We start from the raw sequence: 16,157 nt of genomic DNA, 5'->3' as shown, positions 1-16,157 counted from the left end.
TTATAAGGGAAAATAATAGCATTCTGAATACAGAATGCATAGTACAATAGGGCTGAAGGGGTTAAAAAATAAAATAATTAAACTCACCTTAATCCACTTGATCGCGCAGCCGGCATCTCTTCTGTCTTCTTTTTTGCTGTGTGCAGGAAAAGGACCTGTGGTGACGTCACTCCGGTCATCACATGATCCATCTCCATGGTTAAAGATCATGTGACGGACCATGTGATGACTGGAGTGACGTCACCACAGGTCCTTTTCCTGCACACAGCAAAAAAGAAGACAGAAGAGATGCCGGCTGCGCGATCAAGTGGATTAAGGTGAGTTTAATTATTTTATTTTTTTAACCCCTCCAGCGCTATTGTACTATGCATTCTGTATTCAGAATGCTATTATTTTCCCTTATAACCATGTTATAAGGGAAAATAATAATGATCGAGTCCCCATCCCGATCGTCTCCTAGCAACCGTGCGTGAAAATCGCACCGCAACTGCACTTGCTTGCGGATGCTTGCGATTTTCACGCAACCCCATTCACTTCTATGGGGCCTGCGTTGCGTGAAAATATAGAACATGCTGCGATTTTCACGCAACGCACAAGTGATGCGTGAAAATCACAGCTCGTGTGCACAGCCCCATAGAAATGAATGGGTCGGGATTCAGTGCGGGTGCAATGCGTTCAACTCACGCATCGCATCCGCGCGGAATACTCGCCCGTCTGAAAGGGGCCTAAGGGGGGGGGGGGGGATAAGGGTGCTGTCATGTCAGACTCCTGGAAAGGTATTTACAGGTAAGACTAAATTATGTTTTCCAGGACGTCCTCCATGACAGCACACATGGAGCAATACCAGATAACTATTTTAGGGAGGGACTACTGCCTGTAAGACTTTACGTCCACAGGGAAGGTCTGTATTAGAAGAGAGGTCTAATCTATAATGCCTACAGAAGGTTTGAACACTAGACCAGGTAGCTGCCCTGCAAATCTGTTCCACCGAAGCGTTCGCTCTTTCTGCCCAAGAAGCCAACACTGATCGGGTAGAATGGGCTGTGACCCTGAATGGGCAAGATCTGTTCTGGGAAGTCTATGCTGATGAATTGTTGATTTAATCCACCTTGCAATAGTGGACTTTGAAGCTTGTTTCCCTTTGTTCTTCTCCGCAAATTGTACAAATAGGGCTGAATCCTCCCTGAAGGGGCGAGTGGCTTCTAGATATCGTATTACCTCCCGACGAAGGTCCAGAGTATGAAAAAGCCGTTCTTTCACATTCCTTGGGTCAGTACAAAAAGAGGGTAGAACAATTTCCTGGTGATGGTGAAAGGTAGAGACGACCTTTGGCATAAAAGCCGGGTCCAACTTTAAGATAATTCTGTCGTCCAGGATTCTCATATGTGGTTCCCTTGAAGAAAAGGCTTGAGTTTCGCCCACTCTTCTTGCTGTTGTTATGGCCACAAGAAATACAGTTTTAAAAGAGAGCATTTTAATGTGACAGCTGTCTAATGGTTCAAATGGAGATTTACATAGTTCTTCTAAGACAAGCGACAAGTCCCAAAGAGGGACTGACTTTATAACCGGAGGCCGGATCCTTGAGATAGCACGAGTAAAGGTTTTTATCCAATTGTGCTCTGCAAGAGGAAAGTCAAGAAACCAACTTAAGGCCGATATTTGAACTTTTATCGTACAGTACTGGGTTGAAGACCCATATCAAAACCTTCTTTCAGAAACTCTAGAATGTCCTGTATGGAAGGTGAGTCCGAAGCCTTCTGCAAGCAGATACCAGGAATGAAATTTTTTCCATATCTTCCCATAGATGGCTGAAGTGACTCTTTTGTGGCTCTGAAGCATAGTAGATATCACTTTTTCCGACAAGCCTCTGGATCTCAGCATCTGCTTTTCAGAATCCAGGCTTTCGGTTTCTAGTTGTGCACTTGTGGATGGTATAGAGGCCCTTGAGACAATAGGTCTTCTTCTGGGGAAAATAAAAACGGTACCTCCAATGCTAAGTTTTCTAGAACTGGAAACCAGAGCAGTTTTTTCTGATCTCAGTTTTTTTTAAGGCCAACCCAATCAGAGTAAACGGGGAAAGGGCATAAGCCAGATCCATGTCCCATTTTTGAGACAAGGCATCCACTGGCCAGTGGTCTGTCCCACGGGTTTAGTGAGAAGAAACAGGGAAGATGGGAATTCTTCCGTGTTGCAAAAAGATCCACTTGCGGCTTCCCCCATCTTCTGCAAAGTAGGTGAAAAGTTTCCTTCTTGAGACACCACTCCCCTGGTTGTTTGGAGTGTCTGCTTAAAAAGTCTGCGGTAACATTTTGTTCCCCTTTCAGGTGGACTGCTGATATTGACAGAACATTTGTCTCTGCCCAGCTGATGTCCGAGAGAACTCAAACATGATAACCGTGTAGTAGATCTTCTGATTTTAGGCTAGTTTAACACTAGCGGCAGGGGAGTCCGGCAGGCTGTTCCCGCGTGTGAACAGCCTGTCGGATCCGTCCTGCCGCTAATCCACGTGTGCCCCCGGACTGCCTCTCCATCTCCATTGACTATAATGGGGGCGACGGTGGAGTTCCGGTGGCAGCGCACGGCGAGAGGCAGCCGGACTAAAAGTACTGCATGTCGGAGTTTCAGTCCGGCTGCCTCTCGCCGTGCGCTACCTCCGGAACTCCGCCCCCATTATAGTCAATGGGGATGGAGCGGCCTACAAAAGGTGTATTCCAAGATGACAATGCCAGGATTCATCGGGCTCAAATTGTGAAAGAGTGGTTCAGGGAGCATGAGACATCATTGTCACACATGGATTGGCCACCACAGAGTCCAGACCTTAACCCCATTGAGAATCTTTGTGCTGGAGAAGGCTTTGCGCAGCAGTCAGACTCTACCATCATCAATGCAAGATGGAAATAAATCTTGTGACATTGCAGAAGCTTATCGGAACAATGCCACAGCGAAAGCATGCCGTAATCAAAGCAAAAGGCTTTTTTTTTTGGTGGCAACTTTTTTTTTTGTGACAGGCAGTGTATATATAAATAACTTACATGCCCCTGGGCAGAGGATTCTGAACTCGGCAAGGACCAACCAGACACAGGACCTTCCATGGAGAGAGATACACAACACTGATCTCCCGATTTTATAGTCCTGCCTCCTGCCACCGTTAATCTGTGCCTTCCTAGCGTGCCCCCGGCAATCCCGGGATGGATCCATTGCTTGCTTACCCAGGCCTGTCCATCCTGTCACCGAATCTCGCGAGAGGACTTCACCGGCGCGCTCCTACGCTGGAATGCAAGCCGGGGCCCACCTCCAACATGGCAACGCACATACACATAGAGCAACGAAAGGAAGAAGGGAGGAAGCGCTGCGCGAAGCTGAAAGCCTCCAATGTAGGAGGAAGCGGACATTGTAACTAGACCCGGCGCCCTTCATGGGTACTGGTAAGGCCAGGGGACCCCACCTTGAGGGGTGCTAGCCGGCCCAAGGATAGAAAGGAAGGAGAGGCAGGACCCCCTGATCCAATCTGGGCCTTTAAAAAAGATATAACTTTTTCTCATATAACAGAGAACCTCTCTGTTACCCCCAACCTAAGGGGACAGGAAGAACACTGGCATTGGAGGGGGAGGGGTGTTTAACCTCTCTGTGCTTCCTGTCCCTTTAAAGGTATAAAGGACATCCTCCTGTGCTGTCATGGAGGGCTTCCTGGAAAAAATGTTTTTTACATCACCATATTCTGACCCCCATAACTTTTTATACTTATGTCTACTGAGCTGTTTAGGGGCTCATTTTTTGCGGGACAATCTGTAGTTTTTATTGATAACATTTTGGAGTGTTTGTGACTTTTTAATCATCTTTTATTACATTTTAAGAGCATTTTTTTTAAAATATTTTAATAGTACGGGCGTTTTCGGTCGTGGTGATACCCATGATGTTTTCTATTTATTGTTATTTAGGTATTTATTTTTGTATTATACGGAAAGGGGGGGGGGGGATTTAAACTTTTATATATTTTTTATCATTTTCTTTACATTTTTTGTAATGATCTTGAAGCTCATATATGAGCCTATAAATTCAGATTTTTTATTTTGTACAATCAGGGATTTTTTAAATGAGTTTATGATTGTCAATTGCTCATTTCTTATGTTGTCTATCTGGTGGCCAATATAAGAAGGGCAGCTTGAATACTATCAGCCTCGTCAGCCTAGTCTGCTCTGGGGTCTGTATACAAGGATAGTCTGGTCTGGGGCCACCCAATTATTACCGGACAGAAATAAATCACGAAAAAATAGACTCACAAATGGAGCCACAAATATCACCAAAAAATTGAACCACAATCTTCACAAAGTGAAAATAAAAAAACTTTATTGACAATGTATAATAAATACATACATAATAATAAAAGGCAGCACAAAAAGGTGGAACACAAGGATGAGGAACAGGACCCGAGAGGGGGCCGAGAGGTCAGCACACCAAAAAATAGGTTACTGGTGAAACGGCGTTGGGTCAGGAGGCGGCTGAGAGATCGACACACCATCCAGGGTATGCTTATTCTTTTCCAATCACCAAGTTTTTTTGCCCTCATATTTGCCTCTATTGCAGCATTGTCTGGGGCTTATTGTCTAGAGGTGTCTTGGTGTTTTTTCATCTTGTATTCTTTTCCCTGTTTTTTGGTGTGCTGACCTCTCGGCCCCCTCTCGGGTCCTGTTCCTCATCCTTGTGTTCCACCTTTTTGTGCTGCCTTTTATTAATATGTATGTATTTATTATACATTATCAATAAAGTTTTTTGATTTTCACTTTGTGAAGATTGTGGTTCAATTTTTTTGGTGATATAGTCTGGTCTGGGGTCTATATATTAGTATAGTCTAGTCTGGCGTCTGTATATAATAATAGTCTGGTCTGGGGTCTGTATATAAGGATAGTCTGGTCTGTGGTCTATATATTAGGATAGTCAAGTCTGGGGTCTGTATGTAATAATAGTCTGGTCTGGGGTCTGTATATAAGGATAGACTGGTCTGGGGTCTATATATAAGGATAGTCTGGTCTGGGATCTGTATGTAAGGATAGTCTGGTCTGAGGTCTGTATATAAGGATAGTCTTGTCTCGGGTCTGTATGTAAGGATAGTCTGGTCTGGGGTCAGTATATAAGGATAGTTTGGTCTGGGGTCTCTATATAAGGATAGTCGGGTCTGAGGTCTGTATATAAGAATAGTCTGTTCTGGGGTCTGTATATAAGGATAGTATGGTCTGGGGTCTGTATATAAGAATAGTCTGGTCTGAGGTCTGTATATAAGGATAGTTTGGTCTGGGGTATGTATGTAAGGATAGTCTGGGGTCTGTATATAAGGATAGTCTGGTCTGGGGTCTTTATGTAAGGATAGCCTGGTCTGTGTTCTGTATGTAAGGATAGTCTGGTCTGGGGTCTGTATGTAAGGATAGTCTAGTCTGGGGTCTGTATATAAGGATAGTTTTGTCTGGGGTCTGTATATAAGGATAGTCTGGTCTGGGGTCTATATATAAGGATAGTCTGGTCTGGGGTCTGTATATAAGGATAGTTTGGTCTGGGGTCTGTATATAAGGATAGTTTGGTCTGGGGTCTGTATATAAGGATAGTCTGGTCTGGGGTCTGTATATAAAAATAGTTTGGTCTGGGGTCTGTATATAAGGATAGTCTGGTCTGGGATCTGTATATAAGGATAGTTTGGTCTGGTATCTGTATATAAGAATAGTCTGGTCTGGTATCTGTATATAAGAATAGTCTGGTCTGGGATCTGTATATAAGGATAGTTTGGTCTGGTATCTGTATATAAGAATAGTCTGGTCTGGTATCTGTATATAAGAATAGTCTGGTCTGGGGTCTGTATATAAGGATAGTTTGGTCTGGGGTCTGTATATAAGGATAGTCTGGTCTGGGGTCTGTATATAAGGATAGTTTGGTCTGGGGTCTGTATATAAGGATAGTTTGGTCTGGGGTCTGTATATAAGGATAGTTTGGTCTGGGGTCTGTATATAAGGATAGTCTGGTCTGGGGTCTGTATATAAAAATAGTTTGGTCTGGGGTCTGTATATAAGGATAGTCTGGTCTGGGATCTGTATATAAGGATAGTTTGGTCTGGTATCTGTATATAAGAATAGTCTGGTCTGGTATCTGTATATAAGAATAGTCTGGTCTGGGGTCTGTATATAAGGATAGTCTGGTCTGGGGTCTGTATATAAGGATAGTCTGGTCTGGGGTCTGTATATAAGGATAGTCTGGTCTGGGGTCTGTATATAAGGATAGTCTGGTGTGGGGTCTGTATATAAGGATAGTCTGGTCTGGGGTCTGTATATAAGGATAGTTTGGTCTGGGGTCTGTATATAAGGATAGTCTGGTGTGGGGTCTGTATATAAGGATAGTCTGGTCTGGGGTCTGTATATAAGGATAGTTTGGTCTGGGGTCTGTATATAAGGATAGTCTGGTGTGGGGTCTGTATATAAGGATAGTCTGGTCTGGGGTCTGTATATAAGGATAGTTTGGTCTGGGGTCTGTATATAAGGATAGTTTGGTCTGGGGTCTGTATATAAGGATAGTCTGGTCTGGGGTCTGTATATAAGGATAGTCTGGTCTGGGGTCTGTATATAAGGATGGTCGGGTCTGTATATAAGGATAGTATGGTCTGGGGTCTGTATATAAGGATAGTCTGGTCTGAGGTCTGTATATAAGGATAGTTTGGTCTGGGGTCTGTATGTAAGGATAGTCTGGGGTCTGTATATAAGGATAGTCTGGTCTGGGGTCTGTATATAAGGATAGTTTGGTCTGGGGTCTGTATGTAAGGATAGTCTGGGGTCTGTATATAAGGATAGTTTGGTCTGGGGTCTGTATGTAAGGATAGTCTGGGGTCTGTATATAAGGACAGTTTGGTCTGGTATCTGTATATAAGGATAGTCTGGTCTGGGGTCTGTATATAAGGATAGTTTGGTCTGGTATCTGTATATAAGGATAGTCTGGTCTGGGGTCTGTATATAAGGATAGTCTGGTCTGGTATCTGTATATAAGGATAGTCTGGTGTGGGGTCTGTATATAAGGATGGTCGGGTCTGTATATAAGGATAGTATGGTCTGGGGTCTGTATATAAGGATGGTCGGGTCTGTATATAATGATAGTTTGGTCTGGGGTCTGTATGTAAGGATAGTCTGGGGTCTGTATATAAGGACAGTCTGGTCTGGGGTCTGTATATAAGGACAGTCTGGTCTGGTATCTGTATATAAGGATAGTCTGGTCTGGGGTCTGTATATAAGGATAGTCTGGTGTGGGGTCTGTATTTAGGGATAATTTGCTCTGTATTTCGTCTTGTCCAGTCGCCTCTCCTCCCCAGTAGCGGTCCCAGTGTCCAGCGGTGGCAGTCCCGATCACAGTAAGCAGAGAAGGACTCCTTAGTGGTAATTAATCTTCAATGCTTTTCTTGTATAACATTCATCCTGTGGAGCATTTCAGATTGGTCTGAGCCACATCTCAGGGCTGAGGCTCCTTACATCTACTTTACCAATCCCCCTGACACCCCCTCTCCCCATACTGGGCAGCTATGCTTTATCTGCCCCATGGACGGATGTATAGAAAAAGAGGCTGGGGCTTCAGAGCTGTGCTGAGTGTGACACATTTATCAGAATGTGACCAATAGTGATCACTGAGACATTGCTTCCCATAGAGTCTGTATGGAGCAGCGGGTTGCATGTCTGGCGCTCTATTCAATAATAATTATAACTTTATATAGCGCCAACATGTTCCGCAGCGCTTTACAGTCAAACCCATCCTTGAGGCAACCCTGCCCCTCATGAAATCAGGGTCTCCCATAGTGGTCAGTGATTGTGTCCACGGTCAGACCCCCGCTTATTTCACATTTATCAGATATCCAGTGGATCGTTATGTCTTTGTAGCTTTAGGCCCCTTTCACACGGGCGACTATTCCGTGCGGGTGCGATGCGTGCTGCGAACGTATAGCACCCGCACTGAATCCTGACCCATTAATTTCTATGGGGCTGTGCACATGAGCGTTGATTTTCACGCATCACTTGTGCGTTGAGTGAAAATCGCAGCATGCTCTATATTGTCCGATTTTCACGTGGCGCAGGCCCCTTAGAAGTGAATGGGAAGCGTGAAAATCGCATAGCATCCGCAAGCAAGTACGGATGCGGTGCGATTTTCACGCACGGTTGCTAGGAGACGATCGGGATGGAGACCCGATCATTATTATTTTCCCTTATAACATGGTTATAAGGGAAAATAATAACATTCTGAATACAGAATGCATAGTAAAACAGCGCTAGAGGGGTTAAAAAAAAATAATAATAATTTAACTCACCTTAGTCCACTTGATCGCGAAGCCGGCATCTCCTTGTGTCTGCTCTGCTGAACAGGACCTGGGGTGAGCTGCTGCATTAAATACCGGTTAAGGACCTTGGATGACGTCACTCCGGTCATCACATGGTCTTTTACCATGGTGAATCACCATGGTAAAAGATCATGTGACGTACCATGTGATGACCGGAGTGACGTCATCAAAGGTCCTTAACCGGTATTTAATGCAGCAGCTCACCCCAGGTCCTGTTCAGCGCAGAGCAGACACAAGGAGATGCCGGCTTCGCGATCAAGTGGACTAAGGTGAGTTAAATTATTTTTTACTTTGTTTTTAACCCCTCCAGCGCTATTGTACTATGCATTCTGTATTCAGAATGCTATTATTTTCCCTTATAACCATGTTATAAAGGAAAATAATACAATCTTTAGAACATCAATCCCAAGCCCAAACTTCTGTGAAGAAGTTCGGGTTTGGGTACCAAACATGCGCGATTTTTCTCACGCGAGTGCAACGCATGACAATGTTTTGCACTCGCGCGGAAAAATCGCGCATTTTCCCGCAACGCACCCGGCTCTTATCCGGGCAAAAAAACTGACGCCCGTGTGAAAGAGGCCTAATTGTCCCATTGATTAATCTTTATCACAATGCATGAGATGACAGGTCTGTAAAGTGTTAATGTGCTGCTACTCTTATTTAGAAATCTCTTACTTATGTTTCAAGGTCCATAAAACCTGAAAATTAGTCTTGACCTATTGCATCCTGTATTATACTCCAGAGCTGCACTCACTATTCTGATGGTGCAGTCACTGTGTACATACATTACTTATCCTGTACTGATCCTGAGTTACATCCTGTATTATACTCCAGAGCTGCACTCACTATTCTGCTGGTGCAGTCACTGTGTACATACATTACTTATCCTGTACTGATCCTGAGTTACATCCTGTATTATACTCCAGAGCTGCACTCACTATTCTGCTGGTGCAGTCACTGTGTACATACATTACTTATCCTGTACTGATCCTGAGTTACATCCTGTATTATACTCCAGAGCTGCACTCACTATTCTGCTGGTGCAGTCACTGTGTACATACATTACTTATCCTGTACTGATCCTGAGTTACATCCTGTATTATACTCCAGAGCTGCACTCACTATTCTGCTGGTGCAGTCACTGTGTACATACATTACTTATCCTGTACTGATCCTGAGTTACATCCTGTATTATACTCCAGAGCTGCACTCACTCTTCTTCTGGTGGAGTCTGGCTTTTAATAATTTTTAGTTTTTTGTAGGCTAACATCTTGCTTTAGATGCAGAGACTGCAGAGGATAACAGGAAAATGTATCCGGACACCCAAATCTGTTATCTTATAGTTGCATTTGTTGACTTTGGCCACTTGATGGCGCTAAATGAAACTCAATCTCAAGACTCAGAACTAAAACCTTTACATCCCTATCACTGGGTGTGAATATGGAGTAAACATAAAGGATGCCTTTTCCTCATTTCTCACAGTTTTCAGTTTACTGATGTGGCCGAACATGGGGCAGATTTATAAAGGGGTCGCAACATTTCCCACTGCAAAGAAGATGTCAGCTCAGTCATTGTCAAAGCACCAACATTGTAAATTTGGCGCACATCATGAACAGATTCTAGCTCCATCCACAGGGGAGAGCAAGTGGTGGCTTATGCTCTAGTACGGTATATCATGATAAATGTCCTGCCCAATTAGTGCAGATGGACGTCATAAAGGGGTCTCCCCATGAGGAAGAACAGACAGAGGCTCCTGTTATAGCGATATAACAAAACAATAGCAAAGACAGGTGCACTCTGCAGTCTTACTAAACCCTCAAACTGATTTTAAAATTGAGAGATTAGTCAACATGTCCTACGGTGTAGAACATGTCTGAGCCCGGGCACCACGTCAAGGTTTCTCAAGTAGCCCGGGACCTAACACTCTCCTACCTGCGCCGTATGGGCAATTCCAGGAGCCAGTGGGCAAATTACAGGAGCATGAGGCCGACTCACAAACAGCTCACCAGTTACCTCCAGCATGTATCCATGCTTACAATGGGAGGAGGGAGGAGTCTGTGAGTCCCACTCAAGACTGACTGATATGGCCCAGGCCTCACAGGTGCACCTAAATGTGGCCTGTAGATGGAAAACAGGCACATTTAAATTGGAGTTTATACACCTCCAGAAATCTATATATACAAACCAAAAAGACCAGGTGGCATTAGCAGGAGGTGCTCAAACCCACATGCAGTCGTGCATATATACAGGGGAGCAAATCCTGCACTTGTGGCCCGTTGCTAATGGCGATCCCCAGCAAAATGCATACGGTGGAGGATGCCAGCGGCATCCTCCGGCCTCATGCTCCTGTAATTTGCCCACTGGCTCCTGGAATTGCCCATACGGCGCAGGTAGGAGAGTGTTAGGTCCCGGGCTACTTGAGAAACCTTGACGTGGTGCCCGGGCTCAGACATGTTCTACACCGTATGACATGTTGACTAATCTCTCAATTTTAAAATCAGTTTGAGGGTTTAGTGAGACTGCAGAGTGCACCTGTATTTGTTATTGTTTTGTTATATTGATTATAACATCCGCACTTGTTACCTTGTGTGAGATGTCTATTGTGGTACTTTTGGTTCGCCGCGGGCATCCTCTACCGTATGCATTTTGCTGGGGATCGCCATTAGCAACGGGCCACAAGTGCAGGATTTGCTCCCCTGTATATATGCACGACTGCATGTGGGTTATACTCCAGAGCTGCACTCACTATTCTTCTGGTGGAGTCTGGCTTTTAATAATTTTTTGTTTTTTGTAGGCTAACATCTTGCTTTAGATGCAGAGACTGCAGATGATAACAGGAAAATGTATCCGGACACCCAAATCTGATATCTTATAGTTGCATTTGTTGACTTTGGCCACTTGATGGCGCTAAATGAAAATCAATCCCAAGACTCAGAACTAAAACCTTTACATCCCTATCACTGGGTGTGAATATGGAGTAAACATAAAGGATGCCTTTTCCTCATTTCTCACAGTTTTCAGTTTACTGATGTGGCCGAACATGGGGCAGATTTATTAAGGGGTCGCAACATTTCCCACTGCAAAGAAGATGTCAGCTCAGTCATTGTCAAAGCACCAACATTGTAAATTTGGCGCACATCATGAACAGATTCCAGCCCCGTCCACAGGGGAGAGCCAGTGGTGGCTTATGCTCTAGTACGGTATATCATGATAAATGTCCTGCCCAATTACTGCAGATGGACGTCATAAGGGGGTCTCCCCATGAGGAAGAACAGACAGAGGCTCCTGTTATAGCGACCCTAAGCCGTACTGCCGAGGATGCCAGTCAAACCCCCGCTGCCCCATAGACGCTATATGTAAAGAGACAGCAGCCTTCATTGCTTCCAAGATGGCGGCAATCGCATGATTTACCCAGATGATTCCATTGGTGGCAGTATCCTCTACTGCTCAAGAGCTGCAAGCGTTCAGAGCGTTCCCAGATACAGGACGTTCCGCTGCCTGTGATTGATTTGTATGCAGAACTCGTTACAATGTATCAGATTGGCTGAATGTTTCGGGGTACAGTGATAACGTTTTATTTGCCCGAACCGCTCCTGTACGGTACGACACAGTAAGGTGCGCGCAGCGGCGGTTTGATCACATGGTGACAGATTTCGGGAGCCTCTCGCCCCAGATTTTCTCTTGCACATCGATGAATGCGATTTTATGTTAAGAACATCATTAATATGTGGAACGGAATCTGAGAAGAGGCCAAAAGCGCGGCTGCGACATTCGCTGGAATCACTCCTCTGCATGTAATGTCAGGCTTCAGAGTGACAGGGGGAAGATGTGCAGCCGAGCCTGTGTGGCCCCTCGGGGCATCCGGTACGACACAAAGACCACCCCCTGTCCCCTGTGTGGGTGGCGTCTAATAATACTGCAGATTGACTGCAGCCCCCGGACGCAGCACACTTCCGTTTTCTCTGGAATAAACTGACTTCCCAGCTTCCTGACACCCGGATTACCCGATGTGAGCGGCAGGAAGCTGTTACATAAGCAGTTTATAATGTCAGCCACAACCGGAGGAAAAAGCTCTCCCATGCTCCTATCATTTTGCTTTCATTTTCTTCGTACAGAAGATTGTTTATTTCAAGTTTCTGCTTTTATATTTAAAGGTTTTTTGGCACTTTAAAAGTTCAACATTCCCAATATATCTTTTTAGCGATCTGATCGACAGGTTTTTGTCATACAGAGCTCCAAATCCTCTGCCCAATCTTTGTCTTCCTGCAGCCACCACTAGGGGGAGCTTAATGTGTACTGTGTTATTATAGAAGCTTGCAGTTACCACTAGGAGGAGCTCAGGAGCTTACTGTATGTACACAGTGACTGCACCAGCAGAACAGTGAGTGCAGCTCTGGAGTATAATACAGGATGTAACTCTGGATCAGGATGTTAGTCTAATTGGTAATTGGACATTGATGGTTTCACCTTTTATAGACATTGTTTCCCCTTAACACCTGTTATATGTTTCCTTCAAGGTAAAGAACAGTTGGGGCTCCTCTGGTGTAGACTTTGGAAGGATGTTCCTGCCACAACTAAGGAGCTTTTCTTCCCACCTTGTAGTTTTCTTCACATTCTCAGGTGAAATGACCATGGGCAGGTTGCGGTATTCTTCATATCCTGCTGTGACTAAGCCGGGGAGAGATGAGTCACTGGATCTCGTTATCATTCTACAGCCTCAGGTGACAACTAACCACAACTGCGCACAACAACATGAAAGGACATTTAGCGCTGCCTCCATTAACCCTGGAATTAGCTCAGCGGGCGCACTCTACTACTTACCCTAATGAAGAGAGTCCTGTTGTTGTTGATGTGTATTTAATGGTTGTCTTTGATCGAGCTCCTATGGGCTGCACACCTGAGGCGGCAAGCAGGTGAAAGCCAGCCAGGTTTTATGACCACTAATGGACGGGTGGCTCTCATGGCGGTGTGCATGGCGGTGTAATCCATACTGGTCCTCTCCTGCCCGGAAGACCAACAGTTTCTTCTAAGGACTTGCTGTGTTGATCCAGAGCAAGTCACCTTTTATTATGGCTGCGACAAACGTTGTGTGGCCAAAGAGCGCGGCACAATGAACGTGAACGGGTTCGGGATCCATACGTTGCTGTGACCCTACATTCACAAGAGACCTGTCAGTCGCATGCAACGACACTACTCCTAAAGTCACAGATATTGCAGCCTTCTCATTGGCCCACAAGTTAGAAGCAGTGATGCATCATGGGTACTGATATAAAAAAATCTAGAATATTCGCGATTACGAAGATTTAGCACTATATTCTAGATATTCGCGAATTCTCAAAGTGCCAATGTTCGCGATAAAAATTTGCGATTAGAATATTCGCGATCAACACTATTTAACACCTCCATAGCGTCAGGACACACATTCATGGCCACCATTGTTGCTCATCTATTCACGGGGAGGACCACGCTGCCCATCTGCTGACAGCTCTGGAGGTGCTGACTGTAATAATTCTGCTCAGTGAGGAAGATGGAAACGCTACCTCAAAGCAACGCGCTGCCAGTAATGCACGGTCTCTCGCGGCAAAGCAAGCAGCCAGGATCAGATCGTGTAGTAACAGCTGTTAACCCTTTTGTGCGTAGTATCAGTTTGCATCACTTAGTGGATTGACCAATGGATTACTGGCCTTAAAGGGGTTGTCTGGTTTAGAAGAGCTATTTCCTAAATCCCTATGAATGATTTTCTTTGCATCTTGGTGGGGGGGGGGGGCAGTGATGCGCCATAACTAGCAGCGGAGCATCACTGCTGGAGCGGCGGAGGAGAGGTGAACACCGTGGATTATATATTTTTTACTCTTTGACCCTTAATATGCACGCTGTTACCAGACACTACTACAACTTTTCTTATTTTATAGGTTATTAAAGGGAATTTTGCATCTTTTTTTAATGGCAAATTGGGCTTCTTTGGGAAACACTGATCTTTCATTGTGCGGTAACTACCGGGAGCTTTTTTAATTATGTCAAAAAATTTAAAAAATGTTTCCACTGTATGAGAGTACTTTTGATATATGGCATGTCCTGACGGGGGCTGGGCGTTTCATGTGACTTGTAGGCATTTGTTTACTGTTTTTTATGTTCGACAGCACCTTTTGCGGATTTTATTTGCGGATTTTATCGCTTTATTTAAAAAAAAAAAAATATTTATTTTGAGGGGGTCATTTATTAAGACCGGTGTTTTAGACGCTGGTCTTAATAACCCCGTGCGCTGGATGCTCAGAAGTTATGAAGAGACGCCGGCCTCTACATACTTTGGCGCATCCACCGCCAGCTTTCTTGCTGGCTTAAATTTAGACTATTTTCTGTGCCTAAAACGCATAGAAAATGATTAATGAGACGGGCGTGCCGGCCTGTCACATTCCTGCCACGACCCCTTTTTAGATATAGGTAAAGACCACGGCACTCGTATTAAAGTGATCAGAGAAAGTTCATTGTATTGTCCATCCCAAGATTAAATGTTATAACACTGGCCAACGTTTCGGTCCACCAGGACCTTGTTCACGGCCTTAGTGGTGTAGATTTGAAGTCCACCCGACGCCTCCAAATCTACACCACTAAGGCCGTGAACAAGGTCCTGGTGGACCGAAACGTTGGCCAGTGTTATAACATTTAATCTTGGGATGGACAATACAATGAACTTTTTCTGATCACTTTAATACGAGTGCCGTGGTCTTTACCTATATCTACATTGATTATTACCACTGAGCACCGGAACCTATACGAAATTGGAGTGCCATCCACTATATATTACGACCCCTTTTTAGACCTGGCTTGAGCAGGGAAAAGGTTGCAGCCTGAGGCGCAAATAACCTTTCCGCTACAATCTGCACCAGAAATGCACCAAAAATGGGCAAGTTTCTGTTAAATGACCCCCATTATTTTTATACTTCTAATTGAAGCCTCCACTCACTGTGCTGGATCTAGTGAGGACCAGCATCCCGATCATGTGACCTCTCACCTGACAATCACCTGATCTCATCCAATGAAGGCAGCGGCAGGTAAGTATTGATAGGTAAGTATAGTTTTACAACTAATATATTATTCCAGTGTATGCAAATATTTGTATATAAAAATTATTAAAAATCTCCTAATGTTGCATAAAACTCCTATGCAGACATTTGTGTCTCCATGGTTACAGACTACAAAGAAACCCAGTGTAGTCTGATGCAGAAACTGTGTATTATTTTCTCTCCACTTTTCTGCTGCAGTTTAGCCAGATGAAGAGCTGCAGAAGTAACTAAAGATCTCGCTTTACATGCAAAATGGAGCTTTATTAAAAGGGTCATTTTCTGGAAGTAGATATAAATAGGGACCCCCAAGAAGTGCTGGAACAGGAGCGACAGGGGATCATTAATCTGATTATTTTTGGAAAATCATTTTCATTCTTTAAAAATAAATAAAGGTGTCATGATCGTTACACGCCCATCTATAAACACTATAGACAATAGAGGCTCTTACCTATAGAAAGTAATGAGTAACAGGTGAACTGCTTTCAATATATGCAAATGTATTGACAAATCCTATCTTGTTACGATTACACAGAACCGCAAAACTCACTGACTCTGACACATTGCATACATATCGGCATAACTGTGACATGAGGCAGCGGCATTGTGAAGGTGAGCGGGAACTGCGTGTTCAAATGACTCTATACCTTCATGTCTAAAGTATGTGTAACCACCCCGGAGCAAACATTCCTGGATTCATGCTGATCTCACCTGCTAAAATAAAATACAATGCAACCAGAAAC

The sequence above is a fragment of the Bufo gargarizans genome, unplaced genomic scaffold (genome assembly GCF_014858855.1).
Source record: "Bufo gargarizans isolate SCDJY-AF-19 unplaced genomic scaffold, ASM1485885v1 original_scaffold_2057_pilon, whole genome shotgun sequence".
Taxonomy (NCBI): Eukaryota; Metazoa; Chordata; class Amphibia; order Anura; family Bufonidae; genus Bufo; species Bufo gargarizans.
This window is presented reverse-complemented; position numbering follows the sequence as displayed.